At 39.1% G+C, this 17200-nt stretch overlaps 1 pseudogene; it reads left to right on the plus strand.

Annotated features, from left to right (window-relative positions):
- The window catches only part of LOC115787150 (ecto-NOX disulfide-thiol exchanger 2-like), a 196684-nt pseudogene that overhangs the window by 100355 nt on the left and 79129 nt on the right, over positions 1–17200 (plus strand).

The following is a 17200-nucleotide window of genomic DNA, read 5'->3' on the forward strand; positions in this document are numbered from 1 at the left end:
AAGCTGATAGATTACCCAGCAGAGATCTTCTGTCTTGATTTGACAGGTCTCCATGGAAACGGGTGTACCGCATCTTGTACAATCTCCGGTTGGTAGCAGCCCCCTTGAGTAACAGTGTCACCGTGCCCTCCATATTCACTGTAATCAATTTTCTGCCAGACTTCCTCCCATCACACCCCGAGTTGCTGATGCTGCATCAGGCCGGGCTGCTGTCTTAATGGGTTTTAATTGCCTCTGGTTTTACCTGGATGAAGTCTGTCACTCCTGATCAAGAACATGACTTTAAACACCTAGAAGGTATTCATGATGATCAACTTATTTGTGCAGACAACACTGAAAACTGACGGAAGAAAATTGGCCCCTCAGGTGTGTGGATTCAAAACAGAACTTGAGTTTTCATTAAAGATTGAATTTGGGAAACTTGCCTGTGAAATTACTTGATAATACCTTTTTGATTGATGCCTTAGCTCACTTGTAGTGTGAACTACCGTGTATTGAATATACGATAAGCTAATAATATTTTGATCCCCTCTTTAGGAAATGCAAGGGTGAGAAGCACTCTCAGCTATCAACTTTGTTTAAAACTTGATAAAAGTCTCTCAGAAAATCCATTTGTACATAAAAATGATAATATGTTTTTTCCGCTCGTATGAAGTGCCTGTGGTTTTAACTGCTCTTTGTCTTTGCTATAAATACACAGGAAGTGAAAAGCTTCGTTAATAGTCTCTTGAGAATGCCACAGCTGCTTGCCATTCTGTGCTAAGCTGTATCAGTCAGACACCTTGTTTATGCATCTGCTAAGGGCATTCGTAACTTCAGTCAGCTGCCTTTTTTAGGAAGCTTGGAGCTCGTGTCCAGGGAGTCCAGAGCCAGAATGTGTTTTGCTGTTCTGATGGACGCCCAAGACTATGAATAGAGTAACGTCTCATTTCATTGTAGTGACTGATCTGCACAGAAACCTTTTTTAGTGAGGGCTAAGCGAGGTTATGTGACTGATCAGTACTCTTTCAGGTGACTGAAGGTTAATTTGGGATCCTGTTTGTAGACTTGCCAGTTGCCACCCAACAGAACTGAGTTATAACCTGTGACTGTCACATTACTCTGACCCACAGCAGCCAGCTTTGCAATAAGTGCAATGAAGCATGATTCAAAATATTACCACAAAGTGACTTTGCAGGCTGCATCACTGCATCAGATGTTTATGTTGCCTATTGGTAATGGAGACTGTAGCCATTATTATAAAACTTTCATACCCTTTCTACCCCAGACACTTGTTCTGCATGTGGTTTTCTTCGCTATTGTTTCATCAACATAGATAATATAGACTGCTATTGACTGTAGTGTTAAACAGTTTATGGACTGGATTTTTAAAAAAATGTCAAAAATTGTGCTGGCAGTATAAACAAAGCTGTGTCTCACAGTATTTCTTAAGATTCTGGCAGTTGTGGCTGTTTCACTGTTCACTGTTATATGCAGTACATTCACAATAGTTCATTCTTGTGGCAGAAGATTATCAAACAATTTAATGTCATCATTAAAAAGAAGTACATTAAGAACAAATAAAATGAGCCAATTCAGTGGAGACAATAGTCTACTTTGTAAACAAAGTTACAAGGAATAATTTGGTTATCAAGCAGCATTGCCAGCATTTGCTCTCTTCCAGGTTTCTTAAGTGAACGTTTTGCTGTTTTCTTTAAGAGTTTGGAATTTTCATCGGTCTTTCGTCTGTTTTTTTTTTTTTTTTTTTTTTCCCTTTCTCTCACTTCCACTTATCTGATTCAGCGTTAGAGTGGAGCTAAGCTCATCCAGGCCATCATAGTTCGAGAGTTTTGGTACATCCTGGACAGGTTGCCAGTTGGCTCCAGGACCAACACAGTTTAGAATCACCAGTTGACCCCATGTATATCTTTTGAACTGTGGGAGAAAACCGGAGTACCCGGAGAAAGCCCACGCTGACACTGGAGAACATGCAAACTCCACACAGAATGGCTCCAACCTGGATTCGTACACATAACCTTCTTCCTGCGAGGCAGAATGCTGCTAGTTTTGAATTTTGTCTAGAATTTGTACTTTAAGAAATAAAGATGACCATTAGTTGGACTATAGGACATTTAGAGCCCTGTCACTGACTGGTAACCTGTACAGGGTGCACACTACCTCTGGGTAGTCTCAACAGTCCGAGCAGAGTTGCCCAGACCTCCTTCTCCTCAGTTAGCTCCTACGTATGGGAGAAACACCAAGGTGTTCCCAGTCCAGCCGAGAGACGCGGTCTCTGTAGCATGTGCCATTCAGGAACTTCCCAATGTGAGATGTCCAAACGATCTCAGTGGCTCTTTTTGAAATAACAGAATGTGAGACAAGGAAGTTTTGGTTTATGTGTCATCATAAAAATATCATCATAAAAATGTTTAATGCATCCAACTGTGAGCTCACAAACCTGAAAAACGGAAGCAGTGTTTGGAAAGGTGTTTTCCTGTTTATCTTTGTGTGTATTTTTCTTGTTTTGTTTTTTTTGTTTGTTTGTTTGCTTGTTTGTTTTTTTTGGTTTTCAGCCATAGAAAATGCAAGAATCAGCTCCATCTCAATTAAACAGAAGAGCATGCATGCCTAGGAATTCACCATTTAGACCTTTATACAATACTTCCTTTACTTTTTTTGCTGTTCAGGATTAAAAGTTGGTTTTCACCTGATTGTTCTGATGAGTGAATGTGCTCAGCCACTTTAAATTTGTTGACAGTTCGGGTTTAGTAACGCGCTGGATTAGTCAGAGAAGCTGATTTATTTCTGAGATTGGGAATGTGTTAATGGAATATGCCACCATCTTGCCCTTTGCCTTATTCAGGTGAATGAATGCCCAATAGTCTACACGGTCTTTGTATTTTCTCTGCTCTTGTTTAAAGACTCCACTACTTAGGCCAACCCCCCACTAACACCCTTCCTCACACTGTCATGCTGATGCACATTTCCTTATGCTGTGCATTATTCATACTCACCAATGGGTTTATTAGCTGATAGTGGTTAGATTAAAGGCTACAACAGTGTTATGTGTTGGGAAGAAAATCATTACAGCTTAGTACCCTGCCCTGTGCTTGAAAGTTCACAGGTTCAATCTCCAAAGCTGCGGATGACTTAAATGAAGTGTGATACAATATAGAGCAAAACCAAATGTAAGATACAACAGCTGCAAACAACTTGTTTTCATATTTTTGTCAAACATAAGTGTCAAATTAAAAAAGCACTAATCATGAATCACATCTAATATCTTAAAATGCCTTAATTTTTGTAACCATTAGTCTAAAATCCCAAAGATATTGAGTTAAGTAAAAGAAAGAAGGAAAAAAAAAACATATTATCTTTTGGGTAATATCTTGCAGTGCCAACAGCACTGCTAGGTTTTAAAGCAACAGTGGCAATATCTTGGCACTGTTGCTTTTTTAATTTTTTTTTTTTTTAACTTAAACTTGTGGTTTACATCAGGCAAGCTATATCTTACTCAAAACATGGGAGGTAAACTGTGTGAATATTTTGAGTATAATAAGCCATTATTATTTTAACTGATTGGGCCCAGCTTGGCTACTAATTTATTTATTTTTTTGACCTGGCTCAACTTTAAAATAATCAGTAGACACTAGCTCACATTCTCCCAGGGAACTCACAATGTAGATGTACTACCTTGTTTCAGTTCCAAGGCAGTTCAATGGTGTTTTAATGAGCCACTGACTTTCACTGTGTATTCTAATGGTCCTGTGCTTTCCTGGCTCAATATACCATTAATGGTGCATGTTGTTAATGTATTCTTGTTGCAAGAGCAGACCGGAATCATTTGTGATATTTCTTCTGTATTTTATTCTGAGACTGTAAGTCTCTCAGTTTAATTTCCTCAGTTTACTCTGCAGCCCTGCTGTCTGTCTCCTCCCAGCCTCCTGGTATTTATTTTTCTTCCTCCCCTGGGGAGTGATACTCAACGACATCACTACACGCCCTGGCCAGATGTTGAAACTTAAATACGCCATTCATCAGCTCACAGACACAAGTAGGAGTATAGACAGGGGCGATGACCCAGGAAAGGCATTGTTAGTATACAAGGCTTTGACTCACACACTCTCAGCCTTTAGTCATAAACTCTCTTCCCATCCTGCACATTTAAACCAAGACATTGCTGGTGTGGGTAACTGTCCAATTTCTGGTTCTGAAAACTGATTCTTGAGAACTTGAACTGCAGAACCAAGATTCCAGTGTGTGATTAGAAATACAGATTTGCAGCTAAAATCTTTTTCATTGAGCATCTTTTGCTGATTTATTGTCTGCATTATTTCCTTTGTGCTTTATTCCACAGTAATGCTATTACTCATGAGCCAGATAAGTCATTGAACTCCATAGTTAACAAAAAAATTCCTATTCTGTCATGAATTTCAAATCCATTCTTTCATGTAGCTCTGTTTCAAATTAAATCACGCAGCAGATTTCCTTACTTGATTCACCTTTTTCACCACATTTTAGAAGTCCCTTTTTTCCTTAAATGAGTAAAAGTTGGGAAATTGTTGGAGAAACTCAACACTGTGAGTTAAAGTGATGTTCTTTCCTTCATCTGGCTCTACAGTAACACTGTAACCACTGAAGCTTAGTGGTCAGCTGTTCAGTGCTGCTTCACTCTTTCCATAGCGTCTCTTTGCCTTTCGCCTGGAAACTCATGACCACATGATTAAAAGTTTCAGATGTAAACTGTAGCTGTTTATTGGTGACAGAGTTAACATGGGCAGAGTAATGCATTTATTTCACTCTACTGATGGTCATCTTTAAAGAAGGGTGACAAATGGATGTTGAATAGAGATCGACTTAAGAGGGGTGGGTGTTTGTGTGTGTGTGTGTGTGTGTGTGTGTGTGCGCACGCTCAGACAAAAGCTCTATTTAGACTGATTCTGCAGAAAATACAGCCGCCAGTACCTAAATCAAAGAAATCTCCCACACAGAGATTTAAAGTATTTTCAGGCCTTATTTTTCAAGTTTTATTGCCTGAATCGTAAGCATGGCTTTAACTTTCTGATACACTTTATCCTATTTTTTTTAGAAACATAAACTCAGACTGATTGTTTATGTGACAGAAAAGGTATTTGTGCACTGCCAGCACCTTGATAGATTTATAAAATTCAAAGGGAAACTTCATATTTCTTTACTTTCTTGACTCTATGTTTTAGGTTCTAGTCACATTTAAGCTACTGATCAATCTTGCTATTGACATATTGAAGTAATGACAAGGGAAAACACAGCTGACTAAGGTATCAGTAGATGTGGTGTCAACAAAAGCAAATGCAGCTGTCTGAGCCTTAATGAAAATATTTCAAAGCTGCATCATTAGAACATCACCCTTGAGTCTGTGATGGGGAAAAAATTGTCTAGAACAGTTTTAATGCTCTGTGTGTGTGTGTGTGTGTGTGTGTGTGTGTGTGTGTGTGTGTGTGTGTGTGTGTGTGTGTGTGTGTGTGTGTGTGTGTGTGTGTGTGTGTGTGTGTATGTTTGATGTTTAGAGCACCGTCTGAGTTGGATACAAACTGACCCCTAATAGAGCCACAGTAAGGTGGGGTTTCTGCTCTGTTTTGCCATGGAGGGAAAACAAATCTGAGCACAAAGAAGTGTCATGAATTTTTCATGAATATAGACTGAGTCTGTCCAGGACCCTGCTCTGAATTATAAACAAATACAACCCTTAAAGAGCACAGCATAACCGATACATGACGCAGAAAATATACATCAAGTTGTCTGACATTCATTGGGACGCTGGAGCAATCTCATAATAATTTAGTGGCATAGGTTCACTTTAGTGTTATTGGCGTCAGGAAAAAGTTGCCTTCACTACACTCTTATTTTTATTGTTAGGTTTTGGCCTTGTTAAAACTGACCTTGATTGGAAGAGAAGGAAACATTGCACGTGTCAGTGTGCCTAGGCAAGCACAAAATATTGATTCACATGTCAGGCATTGTGTATATCATTGTCTATTTTTGCCTGCAGTCGGGCAATAGAAACAAAGAAAACATAATCCTGCATTTGAGTCTTTAAAAGGGACAGCACATTTTAATGAACAGCGATTCGATATTAAAGCATAACATGTAAATATCCATGGTTTTAGCAGAAATGCTAACGTATCTGCATAGTCCCAAGGCGGGTCACACAATTCTATACAATATATAACTGACAGTACATAAATTATTAAAAGCATACCTGCTGAAAGACAAACTATGACTACAAGTAATGCAAAATTAAAAATGACCATGGGCCCAGGTTCCTGGAATCTATTGTTTGAGATTAAAAGTGGGATATGGAGAGCATTGGTAAGGTATTCAAAATTTTTTTTTGCCTTTTACTGACAGCACAGTTCATCAGAGTATGCTGCATCTATGTGTCTACTCCACCTCCCTGTCTCCTCTAAGGGTAGCCCTTATACCAATATCCCTGTCAGGTGTTTTGTTTAATTATTTATATTGGAAGGCATGGGGAAAGCCAGTGTGAAACCTCATATTAAAAAAACATTTTTTTTTTTTTTTTTTTTACAATACTCATAAAATTGTTTTCCTAGATCGTTACAATGATGACATGAGAATGGGTTTACGTGATGGTCCATCTGTTGGTGACGAGCAATATTCAGTATATGGTAATATGAATGCTTTACAAGTTTTAATGTGTAAAAGGTTAGAAGACCAGTGTGACCCCAATATGTTTGAACTTGTTTCACAGTGTCAAGCTCTTCCAAAACGGAAACACGTTGGACTATATCGCTTTTACTTACTTGTTTTTAATATGTTGTACACAATTTTTTTTTTTAAATCTCACATTTCAAATTAGTTAAGCACAGTTACTTCATTTAATGTAATTTTACATTTTGTTTTGTCTGTCTTTCAGGACTCAACGCTTTGCCTTTTGATCCAGCAGCCAACAACGACCCTCTTCAGTTCAATGGTTCCAGCGGACAGCTGGTAACCGACTGTCCTCCCCTGGAAAACACTGCAGAAAACAGCAAGAAGAGGAAGAGAGCCAGCCTGCCTCCAGGTACTGACAATAGCTACCTCACAAGTATTGCACCACTGCTGCAGGATTACTCTATGGTCTCAAATCCTCACCGTTTTGCCCTCAGCCATGTCAAATTTCTAAATGCAAGAGTTTGTAACCTCAAATGGAGAATACCTTCCTTCTCTTAGGAGCGCTTTGATACAGCACTTAGATTTCTTACTTTTCTTCCCTCCGTCTTCCTCTACCAACATCAAATAAGTGCGATGGGAATTGTTGCATAATCCTATTATTTGGTGGCAGTATGGAAAAGAGTGGCTTAGTTCATTCTTTGTTGTTTTCGATTACCTTGCCATGTCCTCGGGCTCTGGTTGTCAGGCCTGTTTGGAGGTCAGGCAGCTGCAGCGGGGGGGGAAAAAAAAAAATCCTCTGGTGAGAGTGTGCATGTGCGCCTGACTGTCTGTTACCGTGCCAACACCACCTGCCAATCACAGCTCCAACACGGCTTCACTTTTCTCACACAAACACTGACCTGTCGCACAGGGAGGGACACACTGAGAAAAGTGTATGTGTGTGCATGTGTTTATGTAAGGATGTGCTATAATTAAACAGTAATTTGAGTAAGTGTTGGTGGTTGCCTGGTAATGTGTCAAATTAAAAAAGAACTTTCTAATTAAAGAATTAAAGAAGTACTGACTAATTAATTGCTTTGTAAGTAATAGAACAAAGAAGGCCCTTAAGACAGAGAGGTGTTGTTCTGTGAGCTCTGCTTTCGTGGCAATGCTAATTGGACTGGATTAATACTCCACATTAACGCTGTCTTAATCGACTGTTCATCTTTTCTTCATATCTTCACATGGACGAGTTCCTGACTTGATGGCAATTAATTTCATTTAATTTGCTGACCACATTAAACTCTAATTAGGTAATGCATCTTAGATGATTCTTTTTGTTTTGTTTTTTTAATGAAATTGACACCACATGTTGAAATTGGGAGAGTCAATAAGTCTTAAATTAGAAAACAAGCCACTGACCAAAAATCTGTACCTTGTACATACAGTAGGAGTTAAAAAGAAAGGCGGTGTGTAGGAAATGTATGTTTTTGAAAGTTCAGCAGTTTTCAGGGAAGTTGTCTTAATACAGCTTTTCGATTTTAAAAACCTTAATGTCTCCACTGCGTTACAAAGCTCCTAAATCTGTGTAGTTTTATGAAGAGAACATGTGCAAATGTAGGCAAACATGGAGCCTTTTCTTTTGTTAGATTCCTGTTCATTTATGATCAATGAGCTCTCACTTGTTAGATTTCCCACTACAGCATGGAAAACCAAGTATCCTGCGGTCATAATGTCATTAGTTTAATGTAAAATTACTCTGTTAGAACAACAGTGCACGTTTTTCTCACAGCAGAAACGGAGAATATTAAATGTGGGCTTCTGTCATATTTAAGTCACATTAGAGGAGACAGAAATGTTCAGTATATTCCAAAAGTGCTCAGAGCAACAGTGGTGATGCTGAATAGAGTTACAGTTGTATTTTGGGTGTGTGTAACTTTAAAATGGAATGTTTGCCATTCCAGGAGAAGTTGGTTTCTCCAGTATTGCATAATGCAGGATGTGATCTACAGCCTGGGAACTCATCTGCTGGTGGCCTCTGGGGGCAGAGTTTCCAGCATAGCCAGAGGATATATTGGCCAAGATTTCTATTTTTGTCTGCCTGTCATTGTTTACAAAAGCAGTTTTTCTTTTATTATTTATTTCTTTTTTTATTGCTCATCCAACTGAAGGACCCATGAGTTTATGCGATAGCGAGGCATCCATCGTCTGTCCATCTGTCCCTTCACAATTCACAAGAATTGCTACTCCTCCTACAGTATTGGTCTGATTTTTAGTGACACTCAGCTGATAAGTCTTCTTCCAAATTGTGCTCAAGGTCATATTTGTCATTTTACAGGCACTTTTCCAGTCTCACAGGAATCTCTGCTCCTCCTAGAGCAGGGGTAGGGAACTCCAGGCCTCGAGAGCCGGTGTCCTGCTGGACACCGGTGTGCTGGATCAGGGACACATCTAAAACCTGCAGGACACCGGCTCTCGAGGCCTGGAGTTCCCTACCCCTGTCCTAGAGTATTGGTCTGATTTTAATGAAAGGAGATTCCTTTGTCCTGGTTGTGACTTTTACAAGTTTCCCTGACTTTTCAGTTGGCTTTAATTCAGATTAGTTTGTGCAATACAGCCTACCAGTGACAACAGAACGGATCACTTTCTTTTTGTACTTGACACATTACAACAACCTGTGAATTGCAATGGATCATGAGCTGGAACACCTACTTCATCACTGATGTTCTGTAACCAAAGGCTGCTCAAACATTGGTCAGTAACAATGGATTAGTTTGTGAATTTGTAAATGAGAGATGTTAACAAATCGTAGAGGGTTTTGTCTTCTTTGAGGACCATGTCTTTGAACAGTTTTACCATAACACCTTGCCTGCTTGTCTAATACAATTTGGAGCTATGAAGATAAACAAAGTGTATATTAGGGCTGGGTAATTAATCAAAAATGAATCAACACTGACATTCCGACTCATTCACATTCGCTTCCCCTTTTATGTACTGTCTCATTTTAAAACATACTACTGTGTAGGTGTGTTGTCACATAACTCCAGTCTGCAACATGGAAACATCATGGAAAAGTCAAATAGTGAGCCAACTGTGCAACTCGAGCAGTTTGTACTAAATGAAAATGCTGTGTCTGTTGTTTAGACACACTGTTGGCAACATCATAAAAAAAAGAACAGAAAGCTTCTCCTTCTCTTACATTCAAGGTCAGGTGTTGGCCTGGTTAAAACTATTACTATTTGATCGTGTGTGTGTGTGTCTGTCTGTCTGTCTGTCTATCAGCAAAGGATTGATTGTATTGATACATACTTGTAACAGTTTTTGCTGGTCAGTTAGTTGCTGAAGCATTATTGCAGTACTAGACTAATTTATTGTACATGACCAGCCCTAGTTATTTACAACACTAGATTTCTTCATTGACTGTAGAGTGTAGGGGTCATTTGCAATAGAAGTGTTTTGGTTGATTAGTGCCCGCTCAATGAGGATTTCTTTAACTGTTTTGTTTGTTTTTCTTTCTCTTCTTTTCTTGATTTTTAACAGTCAGACTTGTTGGAAACCGCAATGAGTCTGAACTGCCAAATCATAAATCTAGCTGCCCCCATGTGGTATTTCCAGAACTTAATTGGCTACAAATTATCTTTGACTTGGCCTGTTATGACCCGAGAGTCTCAGTTATTGCTGCCTGCTTGGTTGGAGTCCCTGCAGGACTAGCAGGTAAATGGTGGCCTAGAGCAGCTGGAGTTGTGAATTTATTGGCTTCTGTGGTTCGGTTCTGTGTGGCTCCTGATTGTCCTCAGCCTGTCAGGTCCTTGATCCTTCTGTAGCACTGTGACTCATTAACAGCTGTATTGATTGAGTCTTGTTCAGGGACCCTGATAGAAAGCCCTTTCTCATTACAATTACTATTTATGATACTCTTGACGATCCATCATGTGTCATAATAAAGCTTTTCTCAAACATTACACAGCTGCATTTTCTCTCACTAACTGATGAAGAATTTAAGAGGGTAACAGATGAACTGTTATGGCCAAAGAGAAATTGAAGTCATCACAGATTTGAAATGTGCTTTGGAGAGATTTCTTTTTTTACTAATGATTTTTTAAACCTCCTCCCTAAGCAGACAGACACATTGAGGATGGAGCCCACCTCTCTTGTAAAAAGTCAACAGGATCATTTGAAGTTGAATTGATATTGTGTTGAGTCAGCCTCAAAATAGATGTTGTGTGTTAGAATCCACTCACTTTCCACTCTGACTCAATGTGGTTAACTTGATGTTTTTATTTAGTTCAGTATGAAAAAGTTCCAGAGAAATTAAGTTCATTGGAAATCATACGGCTTGGGAGGTCGCTGCTAGTTAGTTAATACTAAAAAAAGACACAGCGATTCTGCGTGTGTCCAGTAAAATTTTGTTATGCTTTATTTAATTTTTAAATCAAACGCTAAGGTTTTTCCCCCACCACTGTTCCCTCTAAAGTTAGACTATGTACCATCTATGCCACCATCTATGCTCGTTATCTTTTTAGTCTTCTGTGTTTGTGTGCCCACTCTGAACGTTTGCCTGTCTTTTAACCATCCATAATAAGTGGTGCCTTAGGGTTAGCAGGCACACTGCAAGGATTTTCCTTATACTGTTTATCAGTTTTGCACCACAGCCAGAGATGGCCATTTCCCCTCAAGTCCTGCTGTGTTTAAGCTGCAGGTGGTGAAGAGAATGAGATTTTAAAATGATGCTGCTCCTTTAGTGGAGCAGTTTTACCCTTATAATGAATATAAATGTCGGTGTAGTAGCAACTGCACAAGCTGCATTGCATTATCCCATGCCTGTTGCTCATGTTAATGTAATACTAATGATAATCATAATTTGCGGAGCAGTTTCCAAAACAAAATTTAATGTGATTTAGAGAGAGCGGGAATTAAAGGCATCCTGAATTTTGTAATGTGAAAATAGAAATAAGTTACAAAAAAAACCTTAACAGCTAATGGGGAAGACATAAATCATTTTTAAGGTATTTCTTTTTAAGACTGACAGTCATTTTTCAGGCCTGAGAATGAGGGTTTCCTCAGCTGTGGGGAGGCCCTGTCAACTCTGGTAATGAGGTGTGATTTCAATCACAGCACACAGCGCTGCGCCTCCAGCACTCCTTAACTAACATTCTTGATCTCATGCAGTCTACAGTGTGTTACCGTTGTGTTCATTTTCACTAAGAAACACTCCTACTTAGAGGACTTTGGTGAAATGTGTTCACGTAACCAAAATATGTCTGACATGAGGACACGAAGGATTTGGAAGGACTTTATGAGGGAGCAGGCTTTTCCCCTTTCGGCAGTTAAACATAGTTTCGCATGCATACATCCAGTGGAAGCGGTGTGTCTGCTTATTGTAGTAACAAATAACTTTGTGTGGAAAAAGCTCTTTGAAGGAGAACACTTACCCTTTGGCTGATTGGGTTTCAAGCACCCTTGTAACAAGGTTGTTTGACTGGGAAAAATATTGAAGTGATCAGAGGGGAGGTATATTTTCAAACCTACGGCCATGTGTGATTTTTATCCAAAGCGTTTCCAATGCCAGGATTAAAGAAATGCCCTCATGAGTGTTTTTGTGTTGCATGAAAATCAATTGATTAAATTTTAGCACAAATGCCATTTCACTGGCATTGTTTTAGCCAATAAAAGAATTGTGCTCTTACCGATCCAATCACGTATACATTAACCTTTAACGGGAACTAAGAAATGAATTGAATAAAATGCTATTGATTCTGCAGGAGAAAGGTTAATATCATTTAGCCAGGGAAAATAAGAATACATGCTGCACAGGTAGATAGTGGAAGCAGGTCTCAGACAGGTTCTACATCATTATATGACATGCGGCAGCAAAAGTATTTGGACAATATACATTATAATATCCCACTGGGATGTTATTAGAATTCTCTTATTAATTGTTATTAAAGTATATGTAGGGCTAAAAATAATATTGAAAACTTTTTTTCCCTGTTTTTAAGAATCTGATATTTCCTGCCTTTATAAGACAAACCTTTCCTTTCTACAGTTTTATTACATATATTTAAATATTTATAATAAGTTTTCATCTATAATTTTTGGGGGTTTCTCTTTGTATCAGTTTATGTGCCCGGTTGTGATCACGTCCAGGTTAGACTTTAGTCTTCACTCTTGAGCCTTAAGCTGATGTCATACCTTTTGATGTATGCATAGCCACATGGATCCATCAGGTGTAAAATGCATGATCCCGCCCATGTCCACAAAGGCCTGTATGCCCAGATATTTATGACCCTGTGCACCAACATTTAACACATGCAGATGGCCAGCTTAGTATCAATATAAATGCTCTTTAGTCTTGAGCCACCATAGTGTCAGCTATGGTGTAATAAAACTGACTCTTTTTTTCCTGTACAAGCAAATGCATCTCTCTCTCTCTCTCTTTCATATTAGATGAGCTTGTCCAGCCAGTCCAAAAAAAAAAGAAGAAGCTGAAGGCCCCCAAGCTAAAACAGTGAACCTAGCTCATCACGTCATCTGTCATTCCGCTGTGCTGGCCAACAAAATGCCTGGACTGCAGTACTTAACATAATGTGACTGGTGTATTTGTCCTACTTCGTTTTGCAACCACAGTGGCTTAAGTTTTGAAATCCTGTATAAGTACAGCAAACCATTCTGCAGTGTTTTATTTTTGCCTCTGATAAACAGCTGAGCGCTATAAAGGAAAGCAGTCTCTACTAACCATGTGTTGTAGTCGTTTGTATCGTCACACCATTTAGCCCGTACAAGGTCTGTGAGTGTGTAGTTCACACCCTGTCTTTTTACTCTGGCCTCCTCGTGATAAATGGTTTTTCCCTCTGTGTGGAGTCTGTGTGGAGCTCCAGAAAGAACGCCAGACGTAAACTGCCATTCAGTAAGCTGAACTGAAAAGTAGTTTGTAATAGTTTCTGGTATTGCAGGCACTAGTATGCCTTTTTGTGGCCCTTTTTTAGTTGTGGGATGGGAGTGGGGGTAATGGATTTGAGTTAAAAGATGTAATGTGATGTCACTGATCCCCCACTAGCAGGCAAAGGGCCTGTTGGAAGGTAAATTCTGTAATGGGCTATTCAAGCTGTCAAGGATGACAATCCATTGAGCTATGCCTGTGTCATTGTACCGTAGAGGTGCATGTGTGTGAGTACACTGCCTTGCATGCTGTGTGCTGAGGCTGGGGGAGATCTACAGCAGGATGTCAGTCTTTGTGATGCCAAGGCCACACAGTGACACAAAAGATTTAGAGTGATGCTGATGGACTGGAGACACAGAATGACAGACTGATGTTAAAAAAGAGCTCATTAAGAGACTAACAGGATGTGTGCAGCCATGCGAGGGAATTAAAGGCTAATGGCATTCGGAATTCTCAAGTGATTGTTCTAGATTAAGCAGCTGCAAGTTTCTGAAGACAGCTACTCTGTCCTACTCACAGTGTCTACAGAGTATATATGTTTTAACTCCAGGAGAGAATAGTGATTGAAATGCATGACAAACTGCAAAGGGGCCCAACCTTTCTTTTTCTTCTGGGACTCCTCTCCTTCACTTGCAAAATAATAGTTTAGTTATCTCTTCTCCTTCTCAGGGAGCAATGAAGAGTGCCATTGTGTCATTATGAACAATTTGTGCTTGCACAATAATATCCAGCATCTTTGAGTATTTGGGAAACTGCTAATTACAGCAGTTCCAACAAAAGACGACGTATACATTTGATCCAGGTAAAAGTGCATATTCCAGATCTACTCCACTGATGATCATCAAGCAAGAAAATTAAATTGGTGTTTATCCTTCTTTTTCCTGCTCCCATTTGTCATCCTTATAATTTTTTAATCGTGCTGCCTTGCTCCCTGCCACTTTTCTTTCAGCTGCAGTGGTCAGGGATTTAGTGCCATTTCACCCCGTCTTGCAAAGCCTGCAAACATGAGACCTAAATAATTCAGTGCCAGCAGGCGCTCAGCTCTGGCATGTCTGTAGACTTGCACTAAAGTTAATGGCAAAGCCTTAAGCAAGGTTCAAGCTCTGAAAATATAAAAACAGAAATATTCTTTTGGCTGTCATTTTTGTGCATGGTCAAAAAAAAAAAAAAAACCCTGTATTCCTTTTTCAAATGGTCCTCACATTGTTATTATTTATACACTGTAACAGGAAAGGTGAACAATTAGTTGTTTTTTCATGCCTTAGGAAAATCACCAAAAAGTTTCATTTTGGAGCATTTCTCCTTGGTTATAATGAATCTTTGCTAAATTGATTTCTAATCAGCACATGCCCTGCAGGTTCACGATTTAGAATTTGGCAGTGTTATATCCACAGCCCCTTAAAATGCTTAGTGCTCTTTTTAAATATTAATTTTAACTAGCATTTATTTAATAATAATAATAATATAAAGAATATTTGCTTTGCCAATAAAATAGTATAAAAACAACATGCTTTATCAAACATGGTATAGGCATTGATGCTCCTAAAGCTAGGATAGACAGCATGTTTTGGCATCACTGAACAAGAAATCAAAAGCATTTTAGCAAGTGTTTTGAGAAAGAACTACACTTCTTCTCCTGTGGGCTCTATTTTTAGGCTTTAAAAAAATATAGGCCATTACAGGAAACGTTGGCCAGTAACAGGTATTTTCAGATCTGAGCAGGGACGTGCTATATATTAGCATAATAAGCTGCAGCAAGATAAATACTTTTTTTTTCTCAATAAACAGTAAGTCTATTAGTGGATCCTTCAATCAACAGGCAAGTTATTTTCCCCAAAACTCAATACACTGAAAAATATATGCTTATCTTGAATTTCATGCTAGCAACATGCTTCAAAAACAGGGACAGGGATAGCAAGATGCTGGAAAACCAATTATTTTGCAACAGGTCAGGAATATGATTGGGTATTAAAATAAATAAATAAATAAAAGAAACATTCCTGGTTTAAGTCTACCATGTGGCTGGGGCTTTTCTGAGTGTTGCTTCTGTGCCTCTGTGGGTTTTTCTAGGTATTCTGGCTCCCTCCCAGAGTCCAGTGACATGCACGTTAGGTTAATTGGTGATTGTAAATTGGCCACTGGTCTGAATGTGTGTGAATAATTGCCTGTCTCTTGGTTAGCCCTGTGACAGACTGTTGACCTGTCCAGGGGTGTACCCTTTGTCTCACCCTATGACAGTCCCCCGTCACCCCAAATTGATAAATAGGTTAAGAAATATGGACAGTACATAAAAACATAAGGAAATTCAGCAAATTCTTTAAAAAAAACTGTGTGCAAGCTGAAAATCAGTATTGAATAGCTTCTATTTTCATTCATTAAAAATGGACACAAATCAAATAATCAATTCAAATAATCGCCTGGATTCAAATGCACTCCCGAAAATGATTATCAGTGCACACGGTCCACAGCTACATCCACAAATTAAAACTGTGCAGCAAACATCCAAAAACACCAGAAACTGCTGCTTCTGGGTATGAGACCATTTCAGAGGTAAAGTAGAAAACTGTCCTCAAGTCTGCCAAATAACAATGTGAAAGCATGTACCATCTGGCTATTTTTCAGCGCACAGTTCAAAAGCATGCATCCATGATGGTATAGGGGTGCATTAATGCACCCAGCATGGGTAATCTGAACATCTGTGGGTTCCATTAATGCTGCATATACACTCCCCTAGTACTGGAAGTAGTTTTGGAACAGTGAGGCCATTCCCTTTATTTTTCTGTAGACTGAAAACTTTTGGGTTTGACATAAAAAAAATGAGGCAAAAGATCAACATCACAGTTTTTATTTCCAGGTATTTACATCTATATGCTGCCATCAAGATAACATCATTTTCAGCTAAAATATTGCTTATTTTAGCAAGATCATGGCAAATTAGGTTCTTAAATTATTTAAACTGTGACAGCATTGCTCCACAGTAAAAGAGGCTTGTCACTAATCGGGGCTGCCTGCAGCCCGGACCATTATTCTATGTGTTCTCTAAACCCCTTTCCAACCAAGGTCACTGGAAGGCTGGAGCCTCTTATTGCTAACATTGGGTACAAGAGGGGGGCCACCTTGGCACTTTGGAACAAGTGTAAGGGAGCCTGTACATTGTCCTTGGTCATGGTTTTTCTTTTTTACTGTTCAGTATAATACAGGCTTTAAATCACTTGCAAATCTTTGCTGTTTGCTTTGGCATACCAACCTTTTTGGAAAGAGGGTTGTACATCTCCAGAAGAGGGCTGTAATCTACACAGCACTTCCTCTGTATCTCAGCCCTCCAACCCCCATCCTCAATTTAGTTGAAATAGAAGCTGCCATTTCCTCTTGTTGAGTGCATGTTTCTCTAACAGAGAGGGCTGGCCTGAGATTTAAAGGCTCAGATGGTTCAATTACAAATGTAAAGGCAATTGAGAGGTTTTATCTACAGTGTTTTTCATAAGGCCACGAGTGATTGTCAGATCGCTACACGTTTGAGATTGCTTAAAACACCAAAGAATAACTGCTCTCTTAGCAAGGTTGGATTACTAGATTAATTATTTATACTGGGTATGTGGATGAAGTTTGTTTCAATTAAACCAAAATCAAAATTGCATTGCTCCCAAC

Source organism: Archocentrus centrarchus, chromosome 10, assembly GCF_007364275.1.
Source record: "Archocentrus centrarchus isolate MPI-CPG fArcCen1 chromosome 10, fArcCen1, whole genome shotgun sequence".
NCBI classification, from domain to species: domain Eukaryota; kingdom Metazoa; phylum Chordata; class Actinopteri; order Cichliformes; family Cichlidae; genus Archocentrus; species Archocentrus centrarchus.